Consider the following 19,419-nt stretch of genomic DNA (forward strand, 5'->3'; position numbering starts at 1 on the left):
CAATATACGGAAATCAATAAATGTTATTCACCACATCAATAGACTTAAAGATAAGAACCATATGATCATCTCGATAGACGCAGAGAAAGCATTTGACAAAGTACAGCATCCCTTTATGTTCAAAACATTAGAAAAACTAGGCATAACAGGAACTTACCTCAACATTGTAAAAGCTATCTATGCTAAGCCTCAGGCTAGCATCATTCTGAATGGAGAAAAATTGAAGGCATTCCCTCTAAAATCTGGAACAAGACAGGGATGCCCCCTATCACCACTTCTATTCAATATAGTTCTCGAAACACTGGCCAGAGCAATTAGACAGACGAAAGAAATTAAAGGCATAAAAATAGGAAAAGAAGAACTTAAGTTATCACTATTTGCGGACGACATGATTCTATACCTAGAAGACCCAAAAGGGTCTACAAAAAAACTACTAGAACTAATAAATGAATTCAGCAAAGTGGCAGGATATAAAATCAACACACATAAATCAAAGGCATTTCTGTATATCAGCGACAAAACTTCTGAAACGGAAATGAGGAAAAACACTCCATTCACAATATCCTCAAAAAAAATAAAATACTTGGGAATCAACCTAACAAAAGAGGTGAAAGACCTATACAATGAAAACTACAGAACCCTAAAGAGAGAAATAGAAGAGGATCTTAGAAGATGGAAAAATGTACCCTGTTCATGGATAGGCAGAACTAACATCATCAAAATGGCGATATTACCAAAAGTTCTCTATAGGTTTAATGCAATGCCAATCAAAATCCCAATGGCATTTCTTGTAGAAATAGATAAAGCAATCGTGAAATTCATATGGAAAAATAAAAGACCCAGAATAGCAAAAACAATTCTAAGCAAGAAGTGTGAATCAGGTGGTATAGCGATACCAGATTTCAAACTATATTACAGAGCAATAGTAATAAAAACAGCATGGTACTGGTACCAGAACAGGCGGGTGGACCAATGGTATAGAATAGAGGACACAGAGACTAATCCACAAAGTTACAACTATCTTATATTTGATAAAGGGGCTAAAAGCATGCAATGGAGAAAGGATAGCATCTTCAACAAATGGTGTTGGGAAAACTGGAAATCCATATGCAACAAAATGAAACTGTATCCCCTCCTCTCACCATGCACAAAAGTCAACTCAAAGTGGATCAAGGAGCTAGATATCAAATCAGAGACTCTCCGTCTGATAGAAGAAAAAGTTGGCTCCGATCTACAGATTGTGGGGTCGGGCTCAAAATTCCTTAATAGGACACCCATAGCACAAAAGTTAATAACAAGAATCAACAAATGGGACTTTCTTAAACTGAAAAGTTTTTTCTCACCAAGAGAAACAATAAGAGAGGTAAATAGGGAGCCTACATCCTGGGAACAAATTTTTACTCCTCACACTTCAGATAGAGCCCTAATATCCAGAGTATACAAAGAACTCAAAAAATTAGACAATAAGAAAACAAATAACCCAATCAACAAATGGGCCAAGGACATGAACAAACACTTCACAGAGGAGGATATACAATCAATCAACAAGTACATGAAAAAATGCTCACCATCTCTAGCAGTCAGAGAAATGCAAATCAAAACCACCCTAAGATACCACCTCACCCCAGTAAGATTGGCAGCCATGATGAAGTCAAACAACAATGAGTGCAGGCGAGGATGTGGGGAAAAGGGTACTCTTGTTCACTGCTGGTGGGACTGCAAACGGGTGCGGCCAATTTGGAAAGCAGTTTGGAGATTCCTGGGAAAGCTGGGAATGGAACCACCATTTGACCCAGCTATTGCCCTTCTCAGACTATTTCCTGAAGACCTTAAAAGAGCACACTACAGGGATACTGCCACATCGATGTTCATAGCAGCACAATTCACAATTGCTAGACTGTGGAATCAACCCAGATGCCCTTCAATAGATGAATGGATAAAAAAAATGTGGCATTTATACACCATGGAGTATTACGCAGCACTAAAAAATGACAAAATCACGGAATTTGCAGGGAAATGGATGGCACTAGAGCAGATTATGCTTAGTGAAGCTAGCCAATCCCTAAAAAACAAATACCAAATGTCTTCTTTGATATAATGAGAACAACTAAGAACAGAACAGGGAGGAAGAGCAGGAAGAAAAGATTAACATTAAACAGAGACATGAGGTGGGAGGGAAAGGGAGGAAAAAAGGGAAATCACATGGAAATGGAGGGAGCCCCTCATTGTTATACAAAATTACATATAAGAGGTTATGGGGGGAATGGGATAACAAACATGGAGGGAAATGAATTATAGTAGATGGGGTAGAGAGAGAAGATGGGAGGGGAGGGGAGGGGGGATAGTAGAGGATAGGAAAGGTAGCAGAATACAACAGTCACTAATATGGCAGTATGTAAAAATGTGATGTGTAACCGATGTGATTCTGCAATCTGTATTTGGGGTAAAAATGGGAGTTCATAACCCACTTGATTCTAATGTATGAAATATGATATGTCAAGAGCTTTGTAATGTTGTGAACAACCAATAAAAAAAAAAGAACAACTTAAGAGAGAAAACAAAAGAAACATTCAACAAATGAGAAACTAAGAAATAAATCAAAATGACAGGGAATACAAATCATATCTCAATAATAACCTTAAATATTAATGACATAAACTCATCAATCAAAAGCCATAGACTGGCAGATTGGATAAAAAGCAATATCCAACAATATGCTGTCTTCAAGAGACTCACCTCATGGGAAAGACATCCACAGGCTGAAGGTGTAAGGATGGGATAAAACATTTCACTCATATGGATTGTGTAAACAAGCAGGGCTTTCCATTCTCATCTCAGATAAAGTAGACTTCAAACCAAAGTCAATCAGAAGAGACAAAGAAGGACATTTCATACTTCCTAAGGGAAGTATATATACGCAGGACATAACAGTTATAAATATTTATGCCCCAAACAGTGAAGCATCTATGTACATTAAACAAATCCTTCTCAATTTCAAGAGTCAAACAGACCACAATACAATAATACTAGGTGACTTTAATATACTTCTCTCACTACTGGACAGATCTTCCAAACAAAAACTAAATAAGAAAATTATAGAACTAAATAATGTGATCAATAATTTAGTCTCAACAGACATATATAGAATATTTCATCAAACAATGAGAAAATATACTTTCTTCTCAGCAGCACATGGTTCTTTCTCTAAAAAGACCATATCTTTTACCACAAAGCACCTCTTAATAAATACAAAAAACAGAGATAATACCGTGTATTCTATCAGATGACAATGTAATGAAATTAGAAATCAATGATAAAATTAAAAAATAGAACCTAATATAACAAATGGAGACTAAATGATACACAATGGAATGATGAATGGATAGTAGAAGAAATCAAGCATGCAATAAAAAATTCTTAGAGGTAAATGAGAACACTGATAAAACATATCAAAATCTCTGGGACACTATGAAGGCATTACTAAGAGGAAAGTTTATTTCATTGAGTACATTCATTAAAAGAATAAAAAGTCAACAAATAAGTGACCTAACACTGCATCTCAAAGTCCTAGAAAAAGAAGAACAAATCAATACCAAAAGCAGGAGAAGACGGGAAATAATTAAAATCAGAGCTGCAATCAATGAAATGGAAACAAAAGAAACAATTGAAAAACTTGACAAAACAAAAAATTGGTTCTTTGAAAATGTAAATAAAATAGATAAACCCCTGTATAGGAGTTCTGTGTCTGGGATTGGGTCTCTGATGCTCTTCGTGATTGTGGCATCGGTGATTGGGGCATGCTTAGTGGTAGGAAGTTTCTGTGCAAAGGTACAGAATGCCTGGCTGCTGGGAAACTCCATGTTAAAGACATGGGATGCCTGGCCACTGCAGCAATGCTCTTCAGGAGGATTCTGACCTTGACCTTAGCTAGGCTCCTAGCTCCTAGGAATAGAAGAATCTGTTTCCTAGATAACTACAATGTTTTATCCAGCCCCAGTGCTCCCGGAGCTGCCCGCCTGATAGTAACTTCAGACAATGGACTTTCCTGAGAACTGCACAGAGCTCCTAACGTTGTATATTGTAACTGTGAAATGTACCTGCAGCATAAGAACCTTTACTGATACTCTGAACAACAATGTGGTTATGGTACTAATGACCTAATGTCACCTGTTGGTATAAATAAAGGAGGCTGCTTGGACAAAGGGCCACTCTGCCACCTTCCCTGCCCCTGTACCTTGTCCCTGTGTTTCCTTTCTTTGAGATTCTTTACACCCCTGGCCAGGCTAATGAAGAGAAAAAGAGAGAAAATACATATTACTAAAATTCAAGATGAAGAAGGAAAAACCATAATGGACACATATGACATACAGAAGATAATTAGAAACTATTTTGAAAATTTATACTCAAATAAAATAGAAAATATGAAGACACTGACAAATTTCTAGAGACAAATGTGAACTGAATGAGGAGACATACATGATTTAAACAGATCAATTTCAAGTTATGAAATAGAAAACGCCATCAAAAGCCTACCAACCAAGAAAATCCCAGAACCGGACGGATTCTCAGAAGAGTTCTACAAGACTTTCAAAGAATTAACACCAATCCTCCTCAAAGTGTTCCATGAAATAGAAAAGAAGGGAACCCTTCAAAACTCATTCTATGAGGCTAGTTTCACCCTAATACCAAACTCAGAAAAAGACACATCAAGGAAAGACAACTTCATACCAATATCCCTGATGAACATAGATGCAAAAATTCTCAATAAAATTCTGGCAAATCTAACACAAAAACATATTAAAAAGATAGTGCACCTCGATCAAGTGGGATTCATCCCAGGGATGCAGGGTTGGTCCAACATAGGGAAATGAATAAATGTAATTCATCATATTAATAGACTTAAAAACAAGAATCATGATCATCTCAATACATGCACAAAAAGCATTTGACAAAACCAACACGTCTTCATGTTCAAAACACTAGGAAAACTAGGGATGGTAGGAACATACCTCAACATTGTAATATGCTAAACCCAAGGTCAGCAGCATTCTAAATGGAGAAAAGTTGAAAGCATTCCCACTAAAATTGGAACAAAACAGGGATGCCCTCTCTCATCACTTCTATTCAACATCACTTTTGAAACTCTAGCCAGAGCAATTAGACAAAAGAAGGAAATTAAAGGGATACAAATAGGTAAAGAAGAACTTAAACTATCACTATTTGCTGGTGACATAATTCAATATCTAGAAGTTCCAAAAAATTCCACTAGAAAATTTCTATAACTAATAAATGAATCCAGCAAAGTAGCAGGATAAAAAATCAACACCCATTAATCAAATGCATTCCTAGACATCAGCAGTGAATCCACTGAAAGAGAAATTAGGAAAACTACCCCATTCACAATAGCCTCAAAAAAATACAATAAAATACCTGGGAATCAAACTAACAAAAGAGGTGAAAGACCTCTATAATGAAAACTACAGAACAGTAAAGAAAGAAATTGAAGAAAACCGCAGAAGATGGAAAGACCTCCCATGCCCCTGGATAAGCAGAATTAATATTGTCAAAATGGCCATATTACCAAAAGCATTATATAGATTTAATCCACTCCTATTAAAATCCCAATGACATTCTTCAAAGAAACAGAAAAGGCAATCATAAATTTTTTTGGAAAAATAAGAGACCCAGAATAGCTAAAGCAATCCTTAGCAAGAAAAGTGGAGCAGGAGGCATCACAATACCAGACGTTAAACTATACTACAGAGCTATAGTTAACAAAAACAGCATGATATTGGCACCAAAATAGACTTGTAAATCAATGGTACAGAACAGAAGACACAGACACAAACTCACATAAATATGGTTATCTCATACTACACAAGGATGCCAAGAACATTCACTGAACAAAAAATAGCCTATTCAAAAATTATGCTGGCAAAACTGGAAATCCATATGTAACAAAATGAAATTAAACCTCTATCTCTCACCCTGCACAAAAATCAACTCAAAGTGGATCAAAGACTTAGGCATTAGAACCCAGAATCTGCACCTACTAATAAAAGGAAAAAAATAGGCCCAAATCTTCACCATGTTGGCCTAGGATCTGACTTCCTTAACAAAACTCCTAAAGCCCAAGAAGTAAAATCAAGAATCAATAAATGGGATGGATTAAAATTAAAAAGCTTCTTCTCAGCAAAGGAAAAAATTAATAATGTAAGGAGAGAGCCTACAGATTGAGAGAAAATATTTACCACATGCACCTCCAATAAAGCATTAATCTCTAGGATATATATAAAGAACTTAAAAAATCTAACACCACCCAAAAAATAATCCAATAAATAAATGGGCTAAGGAGCTGAACAGACATCTCACAAAAGAAGAAATACAATTGATCAACAAATATATGAAAAAGTGTTCAACATCTCTAGAAATTAGAGAAATGCAAATCAAAACTACTCTAAGATTTCATCTCACTCCTGTTAGAATGGCAGTCATCAAGAATACAGGCAACAATAAATGTTGGTGAGGATGTGAGGAAAAGGCACACTCATACATTGCTGGTGGGACTGCAAATTGGTGCAACCACTATGGAAAGCAGTATGGAGATTCCTCAGAAAACTTGGAATGGAACCACCATTTGACCCAGCTATCCCACTCCTTGGTTCATACCCAAAGGACTTAAAATCAGCACACTACAGTGACACAGCCACATCAATGTTTATAGCAGCTCAATTCACAATAGCTAGACTATGGAACCAACCTAAAGTATCCCTTAATAGATGCATGGATAAAGAAAATGTGGTATATATACTTAATGGAATATTACTCAGCTTTAAAGAAGAGTGAAATTATGGCATTTGCCAGTAAATGGATGGAGTTGGAGAATATCAAGCTAAGTAAAATAGGCCAATCCCACAAAACCAAAGGCTGAATGTTCTCTCCAATATGCGGATGCTAATTCATAGGGGGGGGGCAGCCCTCGGGAAGAATAGCGTTGCCTTAGATCAGGTAGAGGGAAGTGATGGGGGACAGGGAGGGGAGGTGGGGATAGGAAAGACAGTAGAAGGAAGCAGACACTGTCACTGTATGGATCTATGTGACTGCATGGCCAATGTGATTCTGCACCCTGTACACTCAGAAAAATCAGAAATCATACCCCACCTATGTATGACATGTCAAAGTGCATACGTGCATTCTACTGTCATGTGTAACTGATTAAACAAATAAAAGTATTTTTAAAAAATAAGTCAAAAAAAATGAAGAAGAGCAAAAGAATCCATGGGAATCACGGTCAGAATCACATGAACAAACGTCCACATTACAGGAGACCCATGGGAAGAGACGAAGAACAGGAAATCATTTAAAGTGCTGAGAACTTCTGAAGAATGGGGAGTGGCGTGGACATCTAGATTTGTGAAGCCTGACAACTCCGTAGGGATTCATCCCGAAGACCTTCCTTGACATGTATTACCATCAACCCATAAGGTGAAAGACCAACAGCAGATTCTAAGAACAATACAGGAAATGCATCAAGTCACATTTGAGGGGATTTCCATTAGGTACTTAAGAATTTTCTCAGCAGACACCTTGTAGGCTAGGGGAAAATGTAGCAGCCATGAATTTTGCACCCAGAAAGCCACCCTTGAGCAATACAAAAGAAACACCGGCCTTAGCAGACCAACAGAAGCAGAGAGAACTCACCATTAGGTCCATCCTGCAGGAAACCGTCAAGGTAGATCTTCACCTGGACGTGGAAAAGATAACCAGCAGCATGAAGAAACACCCCTCACGGGCAGAGGTGAGTTCCAAAGCAGTTTGAAAGTATCCATCCCCCTAACTGTGTCTATGACTGAAAGTGCCTGGGGGGGGGGGGTAGAAGGGATACGCTCCTTAACACCTGCACTCAAATGTTAAGAAACACCCAAACCAGAAAAATTTACCTGAAGGCAGAAGACAGCAAAATTGTAAAGTGTGGGAGAGAGTACAGTTCAAAGCACAGCACTGACGGGAGCCACACTGGGTGACCGTGCCTTCCAGCCTGATTGCCGTGGGGGTCTGAAAGATCACCGTAACGGGTGCCGTGGTGCCATGACTCCTGACGGGTCTTTTCTTGGATAGGAAGGAGCTTCTCTGCATGGGGCATGCCCTTAGGGTTGAGCTACACTCACCTGTTTCCTTTGTAACCCTTTCCCTGTGCCCTGTTGGGATAGAATCTTCCATGGAAACTCCCATTGTGTGTCCCCTTCTCTTGCTCTGCCTTTGGGTGTGGCCTTCCTAGGTGTCATTCAACCTGCTGACAGCAGATAACATGAAGCTAGACTCAACCCCTTGAAACCTGACCCCTTGCCTCATTTGAATGGCTTCTCCCCAATAAAAGTGTTCAGTGCTCGCTCTCTCTCTCTATCTCTATCTCTATCTCTATCTCTATCTCTATCTCTCTCCATGGACCACTAAGGTTGGAAGAGCCGTCACAAGAGCCAAATGAAAAGGTATTTCTCTGTCTCTGTGTGATTATTTTGTGCAGCCCAGTTCACCTGGAGTGACCCTGTCTAGTAGCGGAATGCGGCACTGCATGAACCAAGTTCAAGTTCTGGCCAGCCCGATGTGGTCTCCTGCATTCCAAATGTTTCAACGACACCCAGCAATAGCCACAAAGCAAACTGCACGGCATTCCCACAAATTTGACAAGAAAGGATCAATGCCTGTCACTTCTGAAAACTCCTAAACTTCAAAGGAAAAGAAAAGAAGAGAGAAAAATAACACACAAACATCCAGAAAAGTATTCCATAATGGCAGGAGTACGTTCTCTCAGTATTGACTCTAAATGAAAATGGATTGAATCAGCCGGGTGCAATGGCACACACCTGTAATCCCAGCGGCGCAGGAGGATCACAAATTCAAAGCCAGCCTCACCAAAAGTAAGGTGCTAAGCAACTCAGTGAGTCCCTGTCTCTAAATAAAATACAAAATAGGGCTGGGATGTGGCATAGTGGCCTAGTGCCCCTGAGTTCAATCCCCTATGCAAAAAATAAGAAAGAATATGGATTGAATCTTTCAATGAAGATACAGAACAGATATTTGTCCATTATATTGGTGCATTAAAGTTGTACATAGTGTTACTATATATTTGTACATACCCACAATACAACAATCTAATTGGGCCCAAATTATTCCCCTGTTGAATAGATTTTTTTTAAAATGCAATCACAGCTGTGCGTGAGAGATTCACCACACACATAAGGCCACACAGTGAAAAAGTGGTGGGAAATGAGGATTCAGGCAAACGAAACAAGAAGCAACTTACCTGTATCAGATAAAACAGCCTGTGAACCAAAAACTATGGGGCACAAAGAGGGTCACTGATGAACCAAGAGGATACAACAATTGTACATATATGTGCCAACACCAGAAGACACTGATTTTTTTATAAGTCAAATACCTAAAGAGAGAAAGACGGTAGAGAACAATGGAGAACTTTAAGCCCCACATTTAAAAATAGATAAATCACCCAGATGCAAATATCAAATTTAAACTGTGTTGTAGACCAAATGGACTTCAGATGTATTGAGAGAACTTTCCAGGCAACCAAAATAAAACACACATTCTTCTCAACAGCACATGGAAACTGTGTCCTGTACACATCATCTGTCAGTCCACAAGACAAGTCTCAACAAGATTTGAAAAACTAATATCACATCAACTGTCTGTTCTCAACACAATGGAATAGAATGGGAAATCAACAGACAAATCAACAGCAGGAACTTTAGAACTACACACACACACTCACACACTCACATACACATACACATTCACACACACACACAGTCACACATTCACACTACTCACACTCACATACACACACACTACACACATATGCATACTCACACTAACACTCAAACATACACACTCACACACATACACACACACATACACACTCATACACGCATACACTCACACACACATACACACACTCACAAACACACACACACATACACACACATACACACACTCACACACATACCCACACACACTCTCACACACATACACTCTCACACACTCACACACACACACACACACACACACAGATGGAAATTAAACAACATTCTCTGGAATGACCAGGGAGGCCATGGGAAGATTCTTTAAAAACCAAGCAATTCTGTGAGGTAAATGGAAAAGGAAACCAGCAAAGTGAAACTTGATGCGAGTAGTGCAGACTGGGCTCAGAGAGAAGCAGAAAATGACAGTGAGCAAGACCTTCCGGAAGCGGGGAGGGCTCACACGAGCCATCCCATGGGGCATCTCCAAGAGCCATACAGTGAAAAACACGCAGCTCAAACTGGAGGAAGGAAAGATAAAGACCAAAAAGAGATGAATGAAGAACAGGTTGACAACAAATAGCGGATTGGTGAAATGCAGTGGGAGGTTCCAAAACACTGAAAACATCGACACACTTATACCAACTACTAATACAAGAGTAGAGGATTCAAATAAGTAATATCAGAGATGAAATAGGAGACATAACAACTGATACTACAGAAATTCAAAGGATCATCAAAAACTAATATGGACAAACATACCCCAAGGCTTTGGAAAACCTCAAAGAAATGGAAAACTTCAGGCACAAAGAGCCTATCAAGACTGAATCGTGAAGAAACAGAAAATCTGAACAGATCATTAAAGAGTGAAAAATTGAACCAATGATATAAACTCCATCAAAGGAAGGCCCCAGGTCCTCACGGCTTCAGCACTAAATTCTATGAAATATTGGAAGAAGAATCAGCATCTGTTCTTTTCAAAGTATTCCAACTATTTAAAAGGAAGGGATTCCCCCAGGTGGTTTTCTTCTGAATTCTATTGAGTAAACCCCACAGCAGATGTTCAGCAGGAAACATGTCATCCCCATCACCACCGCCAGCTTCTACCAGGCTCAGACAACACAGAGAGCTCACAACATGAGGCAGGAAGCTACCAGGACACAGAACTTCAAAGGGACTCCAGGGCATGCCTGCCACCCCCTCCAAAGTCACCTGCAGCCTGGGCTCTGAGCCTGCTCCTCGCACACCTATAAATGCAGCCGACTCCTCGCTCCACTCACACTCAGGCCCCTGCCTCCTCTCCTCCAGTGACTCCAGCCATGAGGACCCTCGCCCTCCTCGCTGCCCTTCTCCTGCTGGCCCTCCAGGCCCAGGCTGAGCCTCTCCCAGAAAACAATGAGGAGGCCCCAGACCAGGAGCAGCCCGGGGAAGAGGACCAGGACATGACCATCTCCTTTGCCGAGACTGAGGCCCCTGGTCTTCAGAGAGCAGGTGAGAGCCCCCACCATGGTGCAGTATGGAGGGCAGAGGAAGGCCTGCAGGTGGGCTAGAGAACGGGTCCCCAGGGGTCTGCACCACTTACACGACTGCGGCCAACTCTCTTAAACTTGACATTCTCTCCTAAACTCAAGAAGAGCAAAATGAATGTAAGAGAATTTCTTCTTTGAGAGATTTTAGATTCAGAGTTCATGTTTCAAAATCATGCCTTAAAGATACGTATAGACATACAGGCTAGTACATACTGGATCATCTTGCAAAGACCCACAGGGAAGATACTTTGCTTTATTAGAGGAGATTTTAGAAACTGAAACCCAGAGTAAGGTGTGCTCAAACACACGTGTGGGCACAAGGAACACAGGACAGGCGAGAATGGGTCTCCAAGTCTGTGAGTGACCAATACGTGCTGTGCATGTCTGTTGCTAATCTCAGGGCTTGTTCCATTGCTGGTGTAGTGTCCCCAACAGGGCAGACCCTTACCCCGCAGGGGCCTTCTCTAGGACACCCAGGTGTCTGCCCCCAATGCCCAATACATGTTTCTGTGTCCCCAGGTCTACCAAGTAGCCCTTCCTGCTCCTGCAGAAGAGGAGGCTGCTCCCTTTCAGAGCGCTTTTCTGGGTCCTGTTTCCAGGATGGTAAGCGCTACCCCTTGTGCTGCCGCAGAGGATGGTGAACCCAGAAAATAAAGATCATCATTGACTCTGAGTTCTGCAAGGGAAAAGGCATCACCTTCGACCTGTCCTCAAATTTCTATCTCTATCTCCAATAAATTCCGTGCAGACCTTTCTCTGTGTTCATGCATCTTTGATGATTGCCAGGCGTCTCAGTCAGTACTCTTGCATCAGAGACCAGAATCTGAAATGAAACACTCATAAACAAAATCCTGCCTGAGTTCTGGAAATGTCAACATGAAGCCAGAGCTCAGGTGACACTGCCGAGGCCGCCCTTCCACTGCCGTCCCTGAGCTCAGCCTTCGTGTGGATTCAATGCACTCCCACAGACCTTTCCCAGTCCCTTGGCTTCCCCAGTCTACACCTGTTTCCTTTCCAGAAAGGCACCACCCTCTTCCCCAGGTACTGGAAATATTCAGATGAGACATTAGTCCTGTGGGTGTGTGTACAGTACGACGGTTGGAACCCTAGGGTGTTCTACTGTGGAGCCACACCCTCAGGACTCTTCATCTTTGATTTTGAGACAGATTCCCACTAAACTGCCAAGACTAGCCTCAAAATTGTACTCCCCCTACCTGGGCCTCCTGGGCAGCTGGAATGACAGGCCAATGCCACTTCATCAGGTAAAACTTGTATCCTTTAAGACCTGGAGTTGCTTCAGCTACATTCCAACAACATTCACAAGGAATGGATTGTTAAAAGGGCGGTGAATTTGACAGAAAGAAGAGCTGCTCAACATTGTCACAGACATATTATCACTTTAAGGAAGTGACCTGTAGCAAAAGCTAGATTTTATACACATGCAATGGGTCTTCGTGAAACTGAACAGAAGGGAAGAGTCCCCACACACACTCTGCAGCTCACACTCTTGGCTGCCGAAACGCTGCTGAGAACCTGACACGGCCTGGAAAACACCGTTTCCAAGGGGCACCAAGGAAAAGTGAGCAGAAATAAAGTGAAGAAACATAAAGCTCCTGGTTTCTCCAAGAATCCAGGAGCCCCCAGGGAGGCTGCAGGCCGCTGGGCTCTCACATCCAAAACATCATGCATGTCGGGGGTCAGGTAGGGAAGCAGGTCAGAGGAGAAGATAGCAGTGGCCCACTGTGTGACCAGCAGTGTCTGGTCCGGAAGCCACGGCTCCCCTGATGCTCTATGTGCAAGGATATCTGCCCCAACATCACACCAGGCTGGCTCTGCGCCTCTCCTGAGATTGACCTCCTTCCAACAGGTCACATTGGGTCTTGCCCAAAGTGAGGTGTCAGAAGGGCCTGTCTGACATTGACGGGACAAGACCCTTCTGACTTCTGACCTCTGCTTCCTTCCTCAGACACTCACAGTGTCTTGGACATGTGTTCAGCAAGTCCCTCACATGCCCTTCAGTGGTGACCACAGTCCCTGTCCAGGCTTCTAGAATGAGCCCAGACACCTCATCCTCTCTGGAGTCTTGTGCCATTGCTTGCCCAGCAATGACTACCTCACGCTAGTCACTGGGTCATTTGATCAGGCCAGCACTGAAAGCTCCTGATTTTAAAATGAGCATAATGTGGACCTTCCAGATACATCTGTATTTACTAGATTTCCACCAATAGAGTCTATAGGCCTGCCATTTCTACTAGCACTATATGAACAACTAAAGTTAAGTACACGGCCTCCCTTCCCAAAATCACGTTGCATTTTCACCCCATAAGATAAAACCTAGAAAAAAAGTGAGGTGGAGAAAAGACCATATCCGGGCAGATCATAGCTCTTGACAGCTTTTGCACACTGTCTCAGGCCAGATCCTGGAGGCCAACCGTACCCTTCTAATTTGCAATCAGGGAGTGCTGTGACATTGCTGGTGGTTGTCCCCCCACCCCTGCTGCAAAGCCAGATTATGGGCATTGTGATGGGTAAGGGAGGAGAAATTCCCACCAGGAAATCAGTTTGGTTCAGGCCCTTCATTCCCTTGCCTCACAGAGGCAAAGAAATCCATCCTGCCCCTGCCAAACAGCTCCCAGGCTGCCATCCCCTTGACCTGGCTCCATTTTCTCAACCTTGAGGGACAAACTCATCCTTTTTGTCTTGCCTTAATATTTCCTGGGTTCCTTGAAAGCTCTTCAGTCAAATGCTTTTCAACAAGAAGGTGCCTAAATTAATATTATTAGACTTTCTGGAAACCACCCTTGCATGGTTCTGCACTAGATGACTCCACTCCCCAAACTTATTTCCTACAGTGGGTTTAGGTCAGGAGCACTGAGTTCCAGAGCTGTTCACAACTTGTGCGACACCTCCACTTTCAGGTCATTATACATGCCCACAAGGAAAATCAGTCCAGGCATGCTTTGCCGATCTGTTTCAGGCTATAAGTACCCACAGGCTTAGGGAGGGCATGCCATTACCCAAACTATCACAGCTGGTCAACAACAGCATGCCAAGCTGTCCATCCTGAAGGGATCGAAGGGCAGAAGAATTTGTTGGTGACCTCAGAGCCCCGTGGTGTTCATATATCTCTAGCAGCTCTTGGACTCAAGCCTCATCCATGGAATCAACTTTATTCCCTCGGTTCAGCTACACCGGGACTAGTAACCCAATGCAGGCACTTGGCCTTCTTGATAAGAACTGATGCAAGTAGCACTAGGCACTGACCCCTCCCCTCTGCAGACCTTGGGGAAACAGACTTGAGTTTTGAGAACATCCGTGCCACCTGCTGCCCATGATATGCTCATGCAGTGACATGTGCCCAATTTCCTGTAGGGACATGTCCCACATGCATCTTCTCAGGACTCTGGATGTTGCACCGGTAAACACTGAAGCTAGACAGGAGAAGAACACAGAGACAGCCCTTGGCCCGAACACATTGTATTCCGGTGCAATATCACAGGGGCTGGGCCATTGCTGAGCTTAGATGGGCAGTAGGGATGGGATAAACAAAGGAAGACAGGGGTCAGATTAGGCCCTCATGCCTAAGGATCCTGCTAGGGGTGCTCACCTCTAAAGAGTATGCAGAAAAATTCTGAATTATGTAAGAGAAAACAATGTTTATTGATATTTGTAATTAATTATTGAAAGCACAGTCTCAAGAAATGGTCCTTCCAAAATCCTGCTGGAACATCAGTGTTTGCATATAGTAGGCTCAGGGATGAAAGGGGAGAGGAGAACAGGCGGAACTCACAGCAATACCCCACATTATCTTTCAAGCCCTTTGATGCTCCCCTGGTCTAACACTCTCCTGAACCCGAACCACATGGGCCAACTATTTACTTGGTGCCTGTGATGCCTCATGAGCTAAGATCCTAATCTGATAAGCTTCCCTGTTCCTTTCTGTGTAAACACAAACTAATGGCCCTGTGGATGGCCCTTATGGTATAATCTATTCCACATGGAAGAGACCAGGGGCCTTTAATGTCCATGGGAGACCACGTCATCCACATTTTTCTTCAGGAGAAGACTGGTGAACTTATGGAAGCATGTGGCCCTCTAGGATGGGGTCAGAACACCTGAGTCAGGGCACCTGAGTCCAGGTAGTGAAGAACTAATCATCTTCCCCTTGAGCCAGGATAATAAAGCATGGACTGCTGAAATTCTAAAACAAAAGTTCAAATTTAGGGTGGAAGGAGAAACTTTAATTAGCAACCCAGTGTGCAGTTAAAGACCACTTCATTCCCCACAGTTCAGTGCCAAACGCAAATACATGAGAAACAAGTGTCTTTGTGCACCAGTGGATAGCCCTGTCATATAAAGAAGCTCTGCTTCACGGCCGGGGACAGGACCAGCACTGGGGACTTCTGCTGTGTTCCCGGCGCTGCAAATGCCTCTGACACCAGGACCAGCCTGGGCGCCCCCTGCTCCGCATCCTGGGGAAGGGCACTGCCCTCACCCGCCCACCTGGAGACAGCAAGGACACCACTCTGTCCTCGTCCCCTCATTCCAGGACGCTCCCTCCCTCTGTGTCCTGTGCTCAGGCTCCCCATGGTCACACTCATCTTCTCATCTCTGGGTCACTCAGACCAGGACTCCAGCACACTCCTCTGCCCCACCCATCTCGCTCTCAGGCGCTGCTCCCAGGCACCCTGCCAGGGCCAGCACTGGCCTCTGCTCCCTGTGCTCTCCCTGTGCCCATGTGAGTGTCCGAGTCTGTGCTTGGCTTCTCCCCCCGGAACCTGCTCCAGGCTCCTTCGCTTGTCCCCTCACCAGGTGAGCAGGATTCCTTATGCATTCTCTCTCCTGTCCCAGGTCAAGGCAAATGCCACCCACAGCTCCCTTACACTGGTCTCACAGTGACCTTCATTGCTGAGAAAAGTCCCCAAACAGGTAAATGTCATCTATGCATAAAGCTCTCAAACTTACATAGAAATCTCCAAAACCTTCACTTTTCTTTCCTGGCTCCAGAGGAGAACAAAAAAAAAAATTAGAAATATATATATATATATATATATATATATATATATATATATATATATATATATATATAGTTTTAATTAGTCATACCTGACAGCAGAATGCATTTTGTTCCATTCTACACAATTCATATCTCTTCTTTTACACGATGCAGAGGCGTACCATATATGCATCCATACATGTACCTAGGGCCATCATATCCATCTCTTTCCACTATTTTCCCTGCCCCCACACTAAAACCCTCCTCGACCTCCCATTTGCCCAATCTAAGGACCTCCATTATCCACTGTCCCCCATTATGGATCATCATCCCCTTATCAGAGACCACATGTGGCCTTTGATCTTGGGATTGGCTTCCTTAGATTTTCATGATATACTCCAACTCCATCCATTTACCTGCACATGCCATAATTTTGTTGTCTTTTAATACTGAGAATATTCGTGAATCTAGAAAAAGTCTAAAAATATGTGTATGTGTTCCTGTCACTTGTTCTGCTCAATGGTCACTCAGCTACATCAATCTGGGGGAGAGGGTAGAGACGCAGTATCACATCAACAGGGAGTCAACTTTCAACAAGCTCAGTCCATGTTCAGCAAGCTCAAGCTCATTTGTTTTTGAAATGCATACAGCTGTTAAAGGGTTCAGGTAGGGCATGCCTGCCAATCACACATAGGCACTTTAACATCTAGAAGCCAATCATCTTATGCCTAATGTAACCACACTAGGAGGAAGCACTAAATGTTCCTGTTGTGATGGAAGGCAGTCTGGAAGGGTCTCTGTGCCTAAGGGAAGGGGGCTTTATGAGTTGGAGATCACATGCCCTGAAGTACTTGACTCTCAGTTTCCTGAACTGGTAGTCTGGTAGCTTGGCATACTGACCACAGCTGAGCAAGTGGTTTCACAGACGGCTCCCTAGAGCAGAGCACTCCATCCTGCAGGTGTTCCTGCCAGGCCTGTACAAGCGTGGGTTTTCCTAGCACTCTGAGCTACTTGAAGCTACTAGCTGTGAATCGAAAGTTATTGCAACAAATACGGGCCCCATTTTTTGAAATAAGTAATGGGAAAGACATTGAAAATCCAATGATTACAATTAACTGTAACAATATCCAAAGCAATTAAGACTCTCTTGGGAAAGAAATACATAAAATTTTGGCTTTGTCCTTAGCTGTTTGAATAACAGATTTTACAAATGCTTTGAAACTAATGAAAGATGATAATAACAAATCCAAATATTTCCTTTTATTTTCTTGGCTTTTAAGCTCTTTTGTTGACATAATCCCACATCATCCCATTCACACACTCAAATGCTGAATGTAGAGGTCTGACTGTGTTCACAGACACATGCAGCAGCAGCCACAGCCAACATCAGAACATTCATCACTCACAAACTGGACAGGACCTCTCACCTCCGCCCTCTGACCCCATCTCATACTCAAGCACATGCTGAGCTACATTCTGTCCTCAGAGACCTGCCTGTTGTGAATGCTCCATAGGAATAGGATACTATACTACACTGTGTTTCAAAGTTCAGAGTGTTTGTACACAACCACAGTGAACTGGTTCTCAGTGTCCAGTCTCATTGTGTCATGAAAAGGTGCCACATAAGCAAACTTGTAGACATAAGGAAAAAGAAAAACACACAGATTTTAAAAAAATGAACACCTGTCACTGCTGAAAAATACAAAACCATAAAGGAAAAAGAAAAGAAAATACAGAAAGAGTCTGCAACACCCTAAGAAAACTCTTACCAACTGTCAGAATTAGGTTCTTCACCATCAATGAAAACCACAAATATAAATGGATCAAATCCATCAATGAAAGACACAGAGGAGATGAATGCATTCTGTTTTCTTTAGGAGGTGACTGTGGGCCACCAAGGAGAGTCTCACCTCACACGCAAAGACACACCCAGGGTGAAAGGTACTGCTGGGGAGGAGGATCCAGGTACATGGAAACCAAGACAGACAAGAAGCAACTGCCTTCTACCAGAGAAAAGTGTCTCTAAAGCAAAACCCAGAGAGGAGGAAGGACTGACCTTGAGAAGTGACCTATAGCAAGGAGCAACAACTGCACATGGGCCCCCTGCACCACAGAACCCAGGAACATGAACAAGACCTCAGTGGCCAAAGTCAGAGGGATTCCCAGGGAACACAGCAGAGGCTCCAAAACCCCACTTTCAGAAATGCACAAAACACCAGGGTGGAAGAGGAACAAGGAAACGACACATTTAAACCACTCTGTAGACCAAGGAGCCTTAAGTAACATGGAGAGGACATTGCACCCATGGTCCAGAGCACTTTCCTGGAAAGTGCCCACTACGTCTTCATCAGTCCACAAGGCCAGTGGGAAGACCCGAAAGCAGATGAGTGTCTCTTCAGAGCACAATGAAGCAAATCCACATCCCAACAGAAAACTGGAAACCTCAGGAACTGAACCAGGCACCCACATGGAATGAGTCAACATGACCTTGAAGAGCCTGGGGGTCATGGAAAGATCTAGAGTAATTGGAAAACTTCCTGAGAGAAAGGGAAGTGGAAGGTAAACCACAAAACTCAGGGGCCACAGCCCTGGATACTCAAGGACACAGACAGCCTGAAGCCTGCTTCAGCCAAGGGGGAGGGTCACGCAGGCCTTGGAAGTCCACCTCCTCATCTCACCCAGACACCAAGGAATAAGTGAGATTCTGCCTTCATATATATACATCAAAAAAACAGAGCTGGAGGGTATAAAGTATAAAGGAAATTCACACACTTTTAGCCAGGATAATGAAAAAAATTATTCACATGAATAAATCAGAGACAAAGAAGGAGATACATCATCAGATATATTAGAAATGCAAGATCAATAGCAAATTGCTCTATGAACCCATATGCCAAAGGTTTGCAATATTACAAGAAATGGATACATTCCAAGGTAGAAAGAGCCTGTCAAGACTGAATCATGAAGAAATAGAAATAGAGGAGACCAGGAGGGAGGAGACTGAACCCCTAATGAACACTCCACCATCAAAGGAGAGCCCAGCCCCTCCTGGCCCCACTCCTGTTGATGCTCCCAAATA

Source organism: Spermophilus citellus (genome assembly GCF_964194105.1).
Source record: "Spermophilus citellus genome assembly, chromosome: 16".
Taxonomy (NCBI): domain Eukaryota; kingdom Metazoa; phylum Chordata; class Mammalia; order Rodentia; family Sciuridae; genus Spermophilus; species Spermophilus citellus.